We start from the raw sequence: 13917 nt of genomic DNA, 5'->3' as shown, positions 1-13917 counted from the left end.
ACCCCATCTGGTCATGATATGTTATCCTGTTTATATATTGCTGTATACAGTTGGCTAAAGTTCTCCAGGTTGAGAATTTGCTAAGAGTCTTTGCATCTGTTTGTACCTGTTTCGAGAAGGACACTGGCCTGTGGTTTTCTTGGAAGCCCGTGTTAGTTGTCAGGGCCGCGCTGGCCTCCCAGAACGGGTTGGGAGGGTTGCGTCCTCTTCAGGTTTCTGCACCAGTTAGCAGAGATTGGTCTTGCTTCTTCCTTGATTCCTTGGCAGAATTTTCACCAGTGAAGCCATCTGGATCTGGAATTCTCTTTGTGAGATGGTTTTTAACTGTAAATTCAGTTTCTTTCGTGAAGGTGTCTACGTATTCTGAGCAAGCTTTGGCAGCCTGTGGTTGGTTGGCAGTTGTGAACTTCACCTTGGTGCTGGACCCGTGCCGCTCTCACTGGGCTGAGGGCCCATCGTCAACTCCAAGGGAATGTCCGTGCCAGATCAGTGTCTGATGGGGAGTGGCCCCTGTGGCCCAGACAAGGCCAAGAGAGAGGTTCTGGGGACACGAGCCACACGGCCCTAACCCTGTTAGGTTAAGTGGGGAATATAAGGGCATCTCTTAGGAGCTCTCAAATTAATAATTTCCAGACTACAATGGAAAATATATTTACTATCTTAAGGGCCACAGAAATGCAAAATCCCATACAGGGGTCATGTAGGGATGCTCCCTGAAGGCCACAGGGAGTGTGATGGGACGTGGACTGGTGCCCAGCAAACCGGCCAGAGTTGGAGCTGCGATCTGTCCAGCATCCCACAGAAATCTTCAGGTCGAGGGTACTGCCTTGGTCCCTGTGCTGGTACCGCCCCCGACTGGGTGCCTCCCCACCCCGGGGACTCTGATTCAGCACAGGACAGGCTAGGAGAATCAAAAAGTCAGGCCTGATATTTTTTGTGCTGAAATGGAAGCAGCACACGCTTTGTAACGCGTGAGGGAACTTGTCTTACTGAGATGGCCAGGCTTGCCGCCGAATCATTGTTCAAGCAAGGACGTTATTGAGGTTTGTTGCTTTAAGGTGAAATCCTACTAAACGTATGTAAATGTTGAAGATTCAAGGTAATTTTTGGAATGACCTATGTATAAGTTTAATTCATGTAGATATCTATCAGTTATTTAATTGGGAGGATTTTGTTAATTCAGATAAAGTTTAAAAGGAAATAGAATGTATTAGACTTGTAAATAGTTTAAAATATTGGAAGGTGGGCAAGGGACATGGAGGACGTTTCACTGAAAAAGCTGCACAGATGGCAGGATGCTCAGCACCGTGAGCCAGAGACACATGAGTTAAAACCATGTGCGGTGCTGCCACACACCCATCAGAATGCCTAAAATTAAAAGCAGCAATGACACCGAATGCTGGCAAGGCTGCGGAGACTGCTCTTGCATTGCTGGTGGGGCATGAAACGGGATAGTGCTCAGGAAGGCTGTTTTGACAGTTTCTTGTAAACTGAACATGCACTCACCACGTAAGCCAGCCACTGAACTCCTGGCATTTATTCCAGAGAAATGACAACTGATGTCCAGACAAAACACTATACACAACTGTGCACAGCAGTTTTATTTATAAAAGCCAAAACCTGGAGACAACCCAGGTGTCCCTCAGTGGGAGAACAGATAATCCAGCTGTGGAGCAGCCTCACGGTGGAATACCACCAGTGGCAACAGGGTGGCTTCAAAGGCGTTTGCTGGGTGAAAGGAAACCAGTCACAGAAGTTCCCACTTATTCCTGAAGTGACAAAATTATTCCTGAAATAACAGATAACAGTGGGAAGTGGGGCCACTGGCAGGGCAGCTGGAAGGCTCCTCGTGGGGGACACTCTGCACCTGATGGCAGGGTGGTCCCAGGAATCACATCTGGGACAAGGTGACAACTGAAGACACATCAGGGTCAACGCCACGATTTGGGGAAGATGTTCCCTTCGGGGAAACGGAGTGGCTCGTCTGCCTCGGCCTTGACCGTCCCAGTCTTTGGTCTGTGTCTTGTCTCCTGAAACCCAGGGACCTTCTTCATGCTCAGCTTTCCCTGTAACACAGCTGCCTGTTCAAAGGGTTCCCAGCCCCTCCTATCCTGCCACAGCAGAAAGAGGAGGCCCTCTCCTCACCAGGAGGGCCCAGTGGAGCCTGAGGCATAAACAGCCTGCCTGCCTCCTGGGGCTCCCGGAAGGCCTGTGGGTCCTTTCTGTTGCGTCAGCTCAGGAAGGCGGGTCCCCCGGGGCCACCCAAGGGAGCAGGCGTGCCCAGGCCCGGCTCTTCCCGCTACTCATCAATTATCCACCCTGTGTTCCCAGGGGGCTGCCCTTCCCAGCTCCTCCTCCCCACTAAGAAAGCGTTCTCCATCGGTACTGGAAGACGCTTTGACGTGGATGGGGGATGGCCCCCCAGGGCCCCGCCCCACAGAGCCCCTCAGGCCTGTCCCTGCCCGGCCCCCGCTGGGTGTCTGGGGCCCAGGGAGGAGCAGGTGAAGGTCCTTACTCCTCCAAATAGGCCCCCACGCTGGTGGAGGCTTAGTCATCATCTAACCAATCACCTACAATCAGAAGGAGAGTTTAACGGCTGTTTACAACCCGCCACCCCTAGCCAGCCCTCCCCAACCAGGCCCGTTTCCCTGGGCTGTGGGCTGCTCGTCCTCTGAAGACCATCTGCTCCACCCTGTACTCACCTCCCAGGGTCCTTCCCATGGCTCCCAGTGCACAGCGGGTGTGCTGGCTCCCTGTGGTGGGGCTGGGGTCACCCCGAGCCCCCCAGGAGCTGTGGGCTGCAGGGCGCGGTCACCTGGTGAAGGGCTGGATGGGCAGCACCTTGGGGGTGTCGGCCTCATGCCAGGCTGACCTCCGGGCCCGCCTGCACCCACTCAGCTGAAAGCCTGAGAGCGCATCTGACCTTTGCCCCAGGGCCCTAGCCTGGCAGGGGGACCACGCCTCCTACTGTCGTTAGCAAACCTTAAGTGGGCTGCGATGACCCTGCCTGGCTGCCTCTGGGCTTGGCCGCCCTGGCTGGGCCCCAGGTCCCCAGTGCCGTCCTGGGAGGCCTGTCCCTCGGGGGTGGCGCATTCTCAAGCCGGCATGCAGGAGGCGCCCTTGTCCAGCAGGCAGCTTGGCCAGTGCGTCTGCAGTCCCAGGCCCTCCAGTGAGGGGAGAACCGGGCCTGGGCCCTTTCTGGGAGGCACAGAAACAGGGGTGGGGGGGGCGCTCCTGGATTGGCCCTGAGGCCCCCTCCCTGGGGGAGGAGAAGGGGATGCTTCCTCAACGTGTGACACCCAGTGCTTGCCTGTCCTGGGGCCTCCTGAGGCCCAGACCCCAAGCAGCGGAGAGTGGCCCTGGCCAACTCGGCGCTGGGCATCCTGCCTGCCAACCACACAGGGCCTTGTGTCTTCCAGGACGCGCCAGAGGCTGCTCCTTCCCTGTCCCTGCCGTCCCAGACCCCTCCCTCCGGATCACACCCTCGGGAGGGTCTCCTGTGGGCTCACCTCCTCCCTGACTGACACCGGAGCCCCCCAGGTGATCCCCCAGCCCCTCAGCTCCGCCAGCTGACCCCACATGGTGGCCACAGCCTCTCTTTTCACCCAGACGGGTTCTCCAGCAACACAGGTGGCAGGATGCACGCAGACAGAAAGGGGTTTATGGCGAGGAGCTGGCGGTCTGCGAGGCCGAGAGCCCCGCAGTGTGCTTGAGGCCCAGGAGAGTGGGTGGGGTCTGAGCCCAGGGACAGGAGGGTCCCCTCTAGTGGGGAGGGTTGGCCTTTTTGTTCTATTCAACGGATCGGATGAGGCCCACCTCACAGGTAGGCACCTGCTTTAGTCTGTCCACCCATTTAAATGCCAGTCTCATCCCAAACCCCCGGGATGTGGTTCGACCATGTATCCGGGCTCCCTGTGGCCCAGCCAAGCTGGCACAAAGTCTCGCTGGGGAGACTCGGGCTGCATCAGAGGTGCTGTGAGGAGTGACATAAGCGAATGGGGTGAGAGCGCACATGTTCCTGTGAAAAGCAGGTGGAATGCTAAGAGAAGACGAGGACCCATGTCCCCATGATCCTGTGGGCAAGAAGCTGGGAGGCAGCAGTGCCAGGAACCGCCCCCGGGTCGAGAGCATGCAGCCTGGCATCTGAATGCGCAGGCACTACGTGTGTCTTCTCAGAACCCCTCCCGCTTTACGCTCTTGACCAACCTCCAGTCCATCAGCAAAAACAAAACCTGCAAGGGGCTTCCAAGAGAAAGCAAAGCAAAACCAGCCCAGCGCGCTGACCCCGCCCAGGGCCGAGGGGGCCCACCACCCGAGCAACCCTCCCTCCCGACTCTGCGACTCACTTCTGAGTGGACACAACGTGGCAAAAGGACGAAACTTTCAAGGCTGGTCTCCAGTGGCTGTGGTCACCCTTGCTCCTCGATGAGCTCCGAGCCCCACTTGGCCAGCCAGGCAGCCTTGGGACACGTCAGCGATGCTGCTGCTCCAGGCACTGCATTGGGGGTCGTCTGTTACACAGTAGCACATGACTGACACATGGTCGATGTGGAAGTGCCTTTCCCTGCCCCTTCCCGCATTGCCAGGACCTGCAGCACTCTGGCTGACCTCTGGGGTGACCTCTGGTGGCTTCCCGTGAGCCTCCTACTTCCAGGATTTCCCGCTGCCTCTGTCCTCCCCAGTCCCTGAGCTGGCCTTCGCCCCAGGCTGGACTGGAATCCCCCACCCCGGGCTGCCTGGGCCCCACAGGGCTGCCACAGGGTCCTCTGACTTTCAGCCCATTTAATACTTAACCCTGAGCACCAAGCCCCACCCTGGGCAAATGTTTATTTGGCAATTAAGAGCTCACCAGGACGAAGGCCACGGAAGGTTCTTACAGCCATGGAGGCACATAAGCAAACCGTAGTGGCCAACTGGCCAGGAAGGGTCACTGGCGTGGGGGCCCTAAGCCCTGGGAGGGGACCTGGATGTGCCTTGCGGATTTCAGGTTTCATGGCAATGTAGAGCTCAGACGTCCCACCCGGCAGAAGGCCACGCTTGAGGGACTTTAGACATCTGTCCCCAGTGCAGAGGGCGTGGGAAGCCCTGCACAGGATGTGTCCTGATGCCTGGGCCTCTGTGTGCTGACGAGGTGATAAGAGGTGCAGGTGATTAAAGGGGCCCGTGGCCCCAGGAGCACCTGGAGCCTGTGAGGGCCGTGGCCTGGAGAGACGCCCAAGGGTGGCTCTCAGTGAGGCCTGAGACAGCAGGGAGCCTCTGGGTCAGGCTGGGCAGAACTCTCAGCCCGCCCCCCGGCCCGACCCTGTGCTGGCCCGGCCTCAGGACACAGCACAACCGCCCCCTGAGCTCAGGGACAGTGGCGGGAACCCTGCAGGCCTCTCCTGGTGGCACACCACTACCAGCCTTGGTCCCCTTAGAGGAGGCCTCGGGGGCTAACCCTAACCCAACCAGAGGGACTTACAGGCCAGGAAGGGGGCTTGCCCCAGGCCACAGCTGAGCCCTGCCTCTTTCAGCCACAGCAGCAGGCGGCTGCTGGCTGAGTGGGCTGGGCCTGTGCAGGGGTGGGCCCTAGAGTTGGCCCCAGGCTGGTCAGTGCTGTCCCTTGGCTTCCGCCTGGATTCCAGCCAGGACACCTCCTGCCCAGGCCCTTGGGCTGCCCTGGGACAAGGAAGCTGGGTAGCAGTTGTGTCTCTCGCTAACCCCCAGGAATCTCCTGTAGGTGCAGGTTCCGAGTGCCCAGGGCCGTCACCCACGCAGCCCCGGTCCCCTCTGCTTTCTGGGTGCTGGGCCCACAGTCAGGGTGCTTGGAGGGATGCACACCACGGAGCCTGACCCACACTCTTCCAGAGACTTGAGCCAGCTGGGGAGCGAGGAGCTGACAGACACCCCCAGGCTCCCAGGTACACAGGTACCCCACAGCCCTGCGCAACCCCGCACAGCCCCCAGCCCCAGGGGCACGAGCACACACTGCTTCTGCTCGAGAGGATGGAAGACAGGAGGGAGGTGGGAGGGGAGGAGGCAGGGGCGCAGCCCAGACAGGTGGAGGGAGGCCCTGCAGCTCTGGCTGGGAGCAGGAGCGTGGTCCCACACTGCGGGGTGGTCCCAGTGTCCCCAGGGAGCAGCACTGAAGAGGCCCAGTGCCTGCCCCTCCATGGGGGCCCAAGGAGGCAGCCAGCCTGCAAAGCCTGGGGGCTGATTCTCCAGCCCCACTCCTGATCAGATATGGGAGGAGCCTCGAGGCTACTGTACAGTGGACGTGAGCCCGGCACAGTGGCAGTCACTTGCCCAGGGTGCTGGCTCTCTGACCTCATCCCAGGAATTCTCATCAGAAACAGGAGGCAAGGCACTCACCCAATACCCCAAAGACCAACCTGAGCCAACCCTGTTGTGGACAGGTGACACAGGCAGCCTCGAAGGCACCAGGGGTTCTGTTCCAGGCCAGCCAACGCAGTGAGGCTCACGAGAAAGCTGGTCACATGAATGCCCGGTTTCCCGTGCGTGTGAGGTGATGTTCACACTACACTGCAGTTTACTGTGTGCAGTAGCGTTACATCTGAAAAAGCAATGTGCGCACCTTAATTTAAAAATAAGGTTGCTAAAAAATGCTAACCATCACCCGACAGTGCAGGGTTGCTGCAAAACTTCAATTTGTGAAAAACACAGCATCCACAAAGTGCAGTAGAGAGTGCGGTGTGCAGCCAGAACACCGTGTGCAGTGCACGTGCGACACCAACAGTGGGAGGAGGTACGGCCCGGCCTTGAGCTTCCGGAAAGAGCACAATTGGGTTTCACCCAGGATTTACTGATTCACATCGACACATGGAAACACATGTGACAGGGAGCGTGGCCAGCAGCCCGTGCGGGTCAGCGCGGTGGTGATTCCTCCTCACGGCTGCACACGTCCCCACCACGAGTAACTGCTTCATCGTTGGGGAGGACCCAGCCTGTGTGCCACGTGTGCCATGGGTTCCTGCCCCCAGGCAGGCTCCCTGGCTCTTGCCAGGTGAGTGGGTGACCCGCGGTGGCCTCCCACTGCCCGGCTCGTGGCCACCGGCCCCTCTGGTAAATGCGGGAACTCACTGCTTTAAGGGATGGTGCCTCTGAGCCAGCTCTGAGGAGAACCCATGGAGAACAGGAAGCGTCGTGTCCCCTTCTCAGCCCCCACGACCATGTTCTGCACCGTCCCAGCCTGGCCGCCCTGCTGCTGACGGCCCCAGGCAGCTCCCCAGGGGCCAGGGCTGCAGGCATCTCTCCCATCTGCATCTCCCAGCTCCTGCTTGGGCTGGGGTGCCAGGCGCCTGGCGGTTCATCAGGTGGAGCTGGGACAGTCACGGATTCCAGACTGTGGGCTCCTCAAGGCCACATGGCAGTCCAGAGGGAAGCACTGCTGAGCTGACACGGTGTCACAGTGTCCCTCCCATTCTGGGGAGAAGGCACCCATGGCCTTCCAAGGTTGCAGAAGCTCGGCTCACCGGGCCTCATGGGAGAGGCCGTCCCACCGCTGTGGTCCATGGTGGCCGGAGGACCTTCTCCGAGGAGGTCTTGCCAGCCGCTGGGCAGTGTGATGTCCCCGAGGTCTGAAAGAGCCTCACCGTCACACTGCCCTCCTCACCGTCACACTGCCCTTTCCCACCCTGGGCATCTGAGCCGGCCCTGCAAACAGAGGCGATGGTTCCAGAGGGGCAGGATGGAAAGCTGGATGTAGGTAGCCAGTCTGCAGGTGGGCTGAAGGCAGCTGACTCTGACACCAGCCCTGGTGCAGGGCAGACTGGTGCCCCTGCTGGGTGCGGGTTGGATCCTTGGCCCCTGCCCTGGTGCTTGCTCCAGGGCACACACAGCACCTCTGACTCCTCAGCTCTTGGGAGATGTGGCCACGGTTCCAGCCTTGCAGACTCCCTCTGGCCATCTCTGGCCTGGACCTGCTTGTCACCCATCCTCAGACCTGCCCCGGGAGGCATGGCTCCTCCTGGCCTTGGTTTGCAGCCCCCACTTGTCACTCCTGCCAGGGCGGGAGTGTCTCGTCCATTGCCAACTCCTGTACGTTGTGGTTTCCCCACAGATCTGATCTTTGCTCCGTATGCTCTGGCCCTGCTCCCCAGACGTAACTGTCCCCACAACGAGTGAGAGCCACAAGCCCACTCCCCGAGACCCATGGCTGTGCCCTGGGGTTAATGCTCCTCACCTGTCTCTCTGGCGGTGCCGGCGCCCCAGCAGCGTTACTAACTCCAACAAACTTCGCCCCACGGATGCTTTTGCTTGTGTTTCTCTGATTCTTGGTGCTGGGCGCCTGCCCAAGCGCAGCATCCGGAGCTGGTTCCCTTGTGAAGACGGTGTCACGAGGCCTGAGGATTCTAATGCGTCAGTTCTTCAGACATCTTATATGTCAGACAGTAATCGCTTTTCCCGTCATGTTTTCCACGGGAAATGATGAGACATGTGCCCCGTTCCCTGCATGTGATAATGATTTGTTTTCTGAAACACTGTCTCTATCCCTTTGCCTGGATTCGCTGAGAACTGCCTGAGCATCTTAAATGCCACTAGAATTCACTATTACAGCAAGCTGACATCTGAGTCCCTGTGAGGGCTCCACCAGTGGTCCCTCCAATTCCAAGGGGAACTCATGATGCCCCAGATATCAGGAAAGGGACCAGCCTGTGGTGTCCACTGCTGGACCCCAGTGCCCAGCGCAGAGGATGAGGGCAGTAGGCAGTCTCCTGACGTGTTTGGACGTCTGTTCTGTGCATGGTGTCTTGGGCTGTCCCTGACTCCTGTGCATTGCCCACTCTCCCACAGATGAGGAAAGGCTAAGGGGTCAGGGCTGAGGAAGGTCAAGTGTGGGGATGTGGCCCCTGTTGTGCAGTGGGAGGCACGCTGGGTTTGGCTTTCATTGTCAAGGTCCTCTCTGCAACGGCTGAAGTGCAGCAATGTGTTAATGCACCACGATCAAATGGGCTTTGTCATGGCATGCAAGGATGTTTGACAGATTAAAGGAGAAAATGTGGTAACCTCAACTGAATCAGAAAAAGCTTTCAATAGATCTCAAAACCTTTTTGTGATTTTTAAAGTGCATCTTAACAAATGTGCAGTAGAAGTGAATGAGGCTCACACGTCGAAGCCTCATAGCAAACTTCACACTAACTGGAGAACCTGCCAACATACTCTCTTTAAGATCTGGATCAGGTCAAGGGTTCCCCCATATCATGGCTGCTGCCTAACACAGGACCAGAGATTATGGCCAACGTGGTAAGGAAAGGAAAATAAATGAGAGGCTATGGATTATAAGAGAAGAGATGAGAGTCAATGCTATTTGCAGCAAACACAATCATCTGTCCAGAAAAACCACCAGAATAGATGGGAAGACTTTAGGATGAGTCCGATAAGATTGCTGAATAAAAGGCCAATTTACAAAAATCAGTACTGTTACCGTAGGATATTAGGCTGAGTGCGATAAGCCAGCCACAAAAAGACAAATAATTATGACTGCACTCACATGCGTTTCCTATAAGGATCAAACTCGGAGACTGAAAGTAAGAGAGTGGGGGCCGGGGACTGGGGAGGGGCTGGGCAGTTACTGCTCAGTGAGGACAGAGTCTCAGCTTGGGAAGATGAAAAGGCTCTGGAGACAGAGGGTGATGATAGCTGCACAGCAGTGTGACTGTGCTTAATGTCACTGAGCTGTGCACTTAAAAATGGTTAAAATGGTAAATTTTATGTGTATTTTGTTACAATAGAAAAAATCAATAGTGTAGTGAAGAAGCCAGACACTAAAGGTTACATGTTGTCTGATTCCATTTCTATGACATATCCAGAATTGGCAAATCCATAGAAACCAAAAGCAGATGGGTGGTTGCCCGGGAAAACGAGGAGTCCCTGCGTAATGGGGATGGGGTTTTGCTTGGGGTGAAAATGTTCTGCAGCTGGATAGAGGAGGTAGCGACTGCCAACACTGAATGTTCCAACTGCCCCTGGAACGTACACTTTAAAATGGCTGGTTTTATGTTATGAAAATTTCACCTCAGTTTTTTAAAATAAAAAAGATCAATAGTGTTGCTCTATACCAGCAAAACCCATTAGGGGAAGGAATCACAACGGCAAGGAAGAAAGCGCAACATCCAGGAATGAGCCTGAGCAAAGACACACAGCCCCCGCGGAGGGAACCGCAGGCTGAAGCCAGGCCCTGGGCCCCGGCCGAGTCGGCGGAGAGGGGCTCTCCTTCAGGTTGGGGGTCTGAGCGACACACGGCAGACCCCGCTTCTTCCCAACTGATATGTGAGGTCCATCCGTCCTATTCAAAATCGCAGCTGGAGGTTTTTCAGGAACGGGATAAATTTACTCCAAAATTTATGAGAGGAACAGGCATGAATAATTTAAACATGTGAGAAAGGAGGGAAGAGCTCCTCAGAGGTCAGGGACACGTGGCAACAGTCACACCAACCAGGCAGCAAAGACCGCAGGCCGAGGGGCGGAGTGTGGCACAGCCCTCGTACTCACGCGGGTTTACTCCTGGTGCCGGGGCCAGGACCAGCCAGCAGCCCGGAGAGAGCTGGCAGCGATGCCTGGGGCCTGGGAGGGGCGGGGAAGGAGGCCCGAGACCCAACCTCAAATGCAAGACCCTGGCACAGATAATGGATGCATTTGAGGATGAAAGTCAGGATTCGTGACCGTCGGGTAGGCTAGAACTGGAGAAGATCACTGAAACGCGCTGTCCACAGGGACGGTTATTGAGGGTATACAAGGAATTCTAGGACTCAACAGGGAAGGAGAGAAATCCCACTGAAAAGTGAGAAAATGATCATGTTTCAGAAGACGAGACCCTGAACATGAAGGCCTAGTGTGGGGACAACTTCAAGCCTGTTAGGGGTTAGAGAAACACAAGTGAGTCACAAGGAGGTGTCCTCTCAACATCAGACTGTCTGACATGGAGCTCTGTCGGGGAGGGGGGCTTCAGGGGAGAGTGTGGACACATGTGGACAGGGTGGGCAGGTGTGGATGGTCTGGGCTGGTGTGGACGGGGTGGGCAGGTGTGGACGGGCTGGGCTGGTGTGGACAGGGTGGGCAGGTGTGGACGGGGTGGGCAGGTGTGGCCTTGCCCTGGCTCCCTCTTTTCATACTCGCCCCTCGTTGATGGTAACCACTATGCCAGAGGGCAGGTCCTGAGGGGGACCCCCACCCCTGCATGTGAGTTCCTGAGGCTCATTCCCAGCCTGGGCCTGGAAAAGTGCCCACCCTGTGGCAGCCTGATCCACCTGCCTGGTCTTCAAGGCTGTCCCCGAGCAGAGCCTAGGGTATGCAGGGACCATTCACCCTAGGTGAAGAGTTTGGGGTGCCCAGGTGGGGAGGGGCAGTGGGAGCTGGCGTCTCCTGACCCCACCTGCGCAGGCCCCTGGTGTCAGGCCTCACTGCTCGGCCACATCTCCCACTGCTGGACAAGAGGGCCTCCCCCACCAGCTCAGCCCCTCCAACACACGAGGCTCCCGGTGGTGGGTCCCAGGGCACTGAGCTCAGGGCCCAGGGGGTGGAAGAGAACTGGGCCGCCTGGACCCCCATCCTGCGGGTTTTGGTGGACCCCCCCCCGGTCGCGTGGAGTCTGGTGCCCTCCCACAGGGGGTCTGCAGGCCTCACCTGGGGCACCTTGAATGTCATCACTGCTGTCCCAGAGCTGGAGAAACTTGAGGTCTTTTTAAAGGAAAACTGGTTTCCCGCCCACCGTGTGGCGGTCACCCTAGGCGGGGCTGGCCAGGCTGTCCCCTCCTCCATCGCGGCCACAGGAGCCCCAGGCAGCCTCTGCCCCGTGCTGTCTCAGGGTCACGGGCCCAACCTTGGATGAGCGCAGAACCCAGGGTGGAAAGCGGGTGTGCAGGTTGCGGGGTGGTGCCTGGCTCCAGCGGTTTGAAATATGAGGCTGTTGAAAGAAATCACAGAACCGGGTGTGGGTTGGAGGTGGGGGCCGTGGAGCAGGGAGCGGTCGCCAAGCTGGCTTCTCATCCAGAGAAATGTCAGGGAGTGCGTTCCAGCCTAGGCCCTCCGGACTGACGCCCTCGGCTCCCCTCCAGCAGGAGAGGTGAGACCCAGTCCACAGCTCAGCCCAATGGCCAGCCAGGTCCCCAAGCCCTGTGACCACGTTCTTTCCTTTTTCTGTTTTTCCCAAGGCGGTTTTCCTTGTGATTGTTGAGGTCTTTACTCCTAAACGAAAGCCCCTTGGCATTCCTTGTGGACAGACACTGCACACAACCTTGGTTTTCTCTCAGAGCAGAAGTTAAAAATTATTCAACGCAGAATTCCTGGGCTGTGTTGCAGAGGCCGGTTGTACCAGGCAAAGGCTTCCACCGCATTCCCCCTGGCCAGGCCACGATAAGGCTGCCCTGGGGAGCCGCGCCTTGGCCATGGCCACGCTGCCCTGCTGCCGCCCTCGGGGGACCAGGTAGGACTGAGGTTCCCAGGAGAGCCTTGGGGGGAAGCTTGCCTTGTGGGGTCTGCAGTTCCCTCGCGGGTTCTGAGCAGAGCTGGCTTGAAACCTCCCCTCCCCCCAACCCTGAAGGTCTGCTTTCTGAGCCGCCAACCAGCCCCAGGTCTCCGGGCTGTCCCAGCACTCAGGCGTCGGGGACCACGGGGGAGGTCCCAGCGGCAAGCTCAGGGCCCTGCACCTGGGCCAGCAGGAGCCTACGGGAAAGGCTTGTTTCGGCTTGAGGGGTCTTAGGAAGCTGGCTGTTTCTGCTGTTTGCTGGGGGGTGGGTTGGAGCTCATGCCTGTGGCACACATCTGGGGGCATCTGGAAAACAGCTGGGTGAGCAGGCACTGCCCAGTGGGCAGGCGGCCTGCGGCCTGCAGGACGTTCAGCCCCACGTGGCTGCGGGAAAGACCGTGAGCTCCCCCAGGAGTAGCTGGGGGCCTCGGACCTCTGTGCTGCTTGTGGGCATTTTTGAGCTTCCAGAGTTCCCTCTTTCCTCAGAGAAAACGGTGACCCTTAAGGCCCTAAGTGTTCCCGGGGCCTCTCTGTGACCTGGCCACCTCTGAAGACGAGCTGTCTGGGTCCATAGGAAGGGAGGTCTGAGCCGACGTAATTTACACGACAATGACCAGACAACTCTTGCAGGGAAACCAAATTCCACTTAACGAGACACGTGTGGACTCTGTATCACCCTACAGGTGTGGGAGTTGTAATCAGCTGGAGTGGGACCCGCTTCCTTCGTCAAAACTGAAATTCAATCTTGTCTGGGATTCAGAGCCCAGGGTGTCATGGTAACAGGAGGGCACAAAAGAGATAAGACGTGGGCCTAAGACACGGGGTGGATCCACCGCCTCGCCCCGGCCTCGCGTGGTCTCGTGGCAAAATGGGCAGGTTGCAGTGGGCACCACGCCGGGCCAGGAAGGTGGACACAGGGCGGAGGTGCTGGAATCCATGCGGCCTTGGGCAGAGAAGACCCAGAGAAATGGGCATTGTCCCGTCAGATTTTCAGCCATCAAGAGAGGCGGTGGAGAACAGGGCTGGTCAGTTGTGCAGGAGAACCAGGGAGATGAGGAGAGATGCCCCGGGACCCAGTGAGAACGGACTTTGATCACAGGTCCCTCCAGTGTCACTGAAAAGGCTCCCAGGCCCCGGGCGGTGGCAAGGGCTTTGACTGCGCTTTACTTCAAGTTTATCAAGGTTGTACTTGTCCGTAGTTTAGGAGTCAAACCTTCCTACAGCCCCCCACCCTGCCCCTGCCCCCGCCAGCCCGGCCGGCCTCAGGGGCAGCTTGGGGCTGTTCACCGCGTCTGTGTGACAACAACGTGGAATAACAGCTCTTGGTGCTTCAGGTTCGGGTGTTGCCTGCTGGCCCACCCTGGGAGGCTGGCTGGCGTTCCTTCCACTCCGCTGACTCCCACACACACTCGGGTCCCCCTGGAATTACGCTGTGATTTTACTTAGCTCTGAAC

The 13917-nt window shown here is 57.9% G+C and overlaps 1 long non-coding RNA gene across 5 annotated transcripts; it reads right to left on the bottom strand.

The window, feature by feature from the left end:
• Nucleotides 1-1562: 1562 nt before the first annotated feature.
• Nucleotides 1563-12373, bottom strand: LOC123617582 (uncharacterized). 5 transcript variants are annotated; one of them, XR_012511516.1, is made up of 5 exons: nucleotides 11623-12373; nucleotides 8183-8448; nucleotides 6372-6553; nucleotides 4347-4495; nucleotides 1563-2066 (listed from the first exon to the last, which is right to left on the bottom strand). It is a non-coding gene; the product is annotated as an uncharacterized LOC123617582 (long non-coding RNA). The 5 variants fall into 5 exon arrangements; XR_012511517.1 differs by having other exon boundaries at nucleotides 8183-8351; XR_012511518.1 differs by lacking the exons at nucleotides 6372-6553; nucleotides 8183-8448; nucleotides 11623-12373 and adding an exon at nucleotides 4850-5609 and having other exon boundaries at nucleotides 4347-4511.
• Between the last annotated feature and the right edge of the window lie 1544 nt (nucleotides 12374-13917).

Source organism: Camelus bactrianus, chromosome 13 (genome assembly GCF_048773025.1).
Source record: "Camelus bactrianus isolate YW-2024 breed Bactrian camel chromosome 13, ASM4877302v1, whole genome shotgun sequence".
NCBI lineage: Eukaryota > Metazoa > Chordata > Mammalia > Artiodactyla > Camelidae > Camelus > Camelus bactrianus.
This window is presented reverse-complemented; position numbering and strand designations above follow the sequence as displayed.